Here is a 2,665-nt window from a genome sequence, read left to right on the forward strand (position 1 = left end):
GGGCTACTACCACATACAAACACCATTCACGTGCGATGTGTACTTTTGGCGGAAAAGTGAAATATAGGGACATACACGTCCATTTTTATTTATATACCATATATATATATATATAATAATAAAAAGGTGTCAAATTAATAAAGATTAAAGTTTTGTTTTTAATATTAGATAAAGAGAAAGTGGAAAATAGGAAGAAAGAGAATGGGGAAGGACATCATAGACTTGTTTGAAATCATAAAAAAAAAATAGTATTTCGTACAAGAAAAACTTGACAGTCTTCTTTTATAAACAGAAGGGGGACAATCAAGAGAACAAAACCTTTCAATTGACAGAATCTCTCCTTCAGATACGCAGAATCTTTTCTGGTAAGATGCCAAAACTTTGATTGTATTTATAAAAGAAACAGTTTTTGACATATGGACGAATCACTTTATATAATATGAATGATATTTAATATTGTTTCATATACAGATTTGCTTAATTTTATTTATTACATAAGTAAAATTAGTTAAAGAGGATAAACATATCAAATCCATAATGTCTAAACTGATATTTATAATTATATCGACTTGAAAATCGTGTGATAAACCTCGGTTCAACAAACAGATAACAATTCTGCATCAGATACTAACTTTATCCATAAATCTTCAGTAAATTATTAGGTTTCCTACATGGCTATTAGCTGTGATGAATAAATTTAATTTCAATGGATATCATCCTCTATGGCAATTTACACAATTTAATTTCTAAATATTCATAAAGATAGTTTCTCTCTCTCTAACTTTATTACGTTTTCCTATAATTAAATTAAATACAGAGTTTCCTAATAATTCGATATTTAATTTTTAAGATACAGTACGTTTTAAAATAACATTTTTAATGATACTTTGCAAAAAAAAAAAAAAAAACTGTTTAGTCTTTGCCGTATATTAGCATCGCTTTTAGACTAGTTCAATTTAAAATCATTTAAATAATATTTGTCTGTATAATAATTTCAAAATGTCTAAGTTTAGGAATAATTACATTACGCGAATATCCAACTTACGTAACGTTGAAGATAATGAGAATATGCTTAATGGTTATCAAACTCCACGCTAATGGTAACAGCAACATTTAACTATTTTATACGATCTTTAATTATAGAACGAATGTGCATCCGTGGAAATAAACTGGCTCGAGTCTAGACAGGAAACTAAGATTGGATTCTAGCCAGCACGTGATGGGTCAAGCGAGCGAATCTATGACTCAAAACACAATAGAAAGAACACCATAACGATTATGCTTAATGTGTTTCACCGCGTAGAGCCCCTGTAAATGACACTTCCCCTCGAAGCTTAGAAAGCCTGCGTGTTTTCCAAGAGAATTTTTAAGTTAAAAATATGTTTAAAACGACTAAAAGAAACTATAATATAGCTTAAAATTCTCTAAAAGTTATTAAAATATAACTTACTATTTATTAATTTTCCTTCGATTCTCTTGGCATCGGTTATCCTTAAAGATGTTGATTACTTAAAATTTTTCTGTTTAATATTTTTGATAGACTTATAGGAAAATATTAAATTTGTTGTTGTGTTATAAGAAACGACCGATCACCGAGACACACAGTTATCTAGTGGTGAGGAGAATGCACGAAGTACAGTACAGGAGGCAGGAGCATGCGTGTAAGTATAGGAGTCGAAGTCACCCAATAGTATTTCATCGTTTCTAGTTTGTTTTGCTGAAGAGCCAAAAGCAAAATGTGTCGTCTTAGCTTTCTTATCGCCAACATTAAGTCCTTTTAACTGGTTCCTTGATTTAGATGCCACATTCTCGATAAGGTTGTCAACGTAGTTTATAGAAGACGTCAGTCTTTCCATCGGAAAATCCTATTTAAGATAAGTTCAGTAGCGAGTTTGTTGATGAATAAATCATCTGTTCGTCATTAGTACAATACGAATTGTTAGATGAAATTGTAATTTACTAATAAAATTGACCAAAAAAAATCTCCCAGAAAGAGATTTAGGAGGTAATTCTCTTTCTAATAAATAAATAATGCAAATTTTTGATGATATAGAAAAGTCGTTAAGCGAATTTCTTTTAATAAATTGCAGTCGTAACAAATTATATTAATAATTAATTTTATATAGACAATAATCAACATGGTTAGTTAATTACAATAGTTAGTTTAGTAACTAGTTTTAGATATTTGTTTAAGGATTAGCGGCAACAACAGTTATGATAATCTCTTCAAACATGATACATAGCATTAGAGTATTTAATATTAATAAAGGCCAACGAATGTTAACGATAATTAATTAATATAAGAAATATTTCTTGAACATTTTTTTACGTTTTAAACTCTATTTTTAAAACGATTACTTCGAATTTTAAAAGTAGAGTAACCGATGTTTGAATTTAATAGAATTATTTACTTTCGATTCTTCTTATTGATTGATTTACTTTTTTTTAATGATTTTAAAATTTAATATACGTTTTTAAAAAAAATCAATTTAAATTTAAATACGGTTTCTTATAATGGAAAACTTTAATTGCAATATCAGGAAACGACCTTAAAATTCGATTATTGTATCGCATTTGTGTTGAAGGATGACAGAAAGCAGCTCCATCAGCATCTGCAGTTGTCAGTTAGGGAATATATATATATTTTTTTCTTTATAGTTTAATT

General features: G+C 28.4%; 1 protein-coding gene across 1 annotated transcript in view; it reads right to left on the minus strand.

The window, feature by feature from the left end:
- LOC111640100 (maltase A2-like) overlaps nt 1-1,627 on the minus strand; it is a 33,781-nt gene extending 32,154 nt beyond the window's left edge. The window contains exon 1 of the mRNA XM_023386100.1: nt 1,451-1,627. The gene's annotated coding sequence lies outside the window, so the exon portion shown is untranslated. The remainder of the gene's footprint in view (nt 1-1,450) is intronic.
- Nucleotides 1,628-2,665: the final 1,038 nt, after the last annotated feature.

This window comes from Centruroides sculpturatus, unplaced genomic scaffold (genome assembly GCF_000671375.1).
Source record: "Centruroides sculpturatus isolate CEXI.00-Female unplaced genomic scaffold, Cexi_2.0 scaffold1322, whole genome shotgun sequence".
Classification (NCBI taxonomy): domain Eukaryota; kingdom Metazoa; phylum Arthropoda; class Arachnida; order Scorpiones; family Buthidae; genus Centruroides; species Centruroides sculpturatus.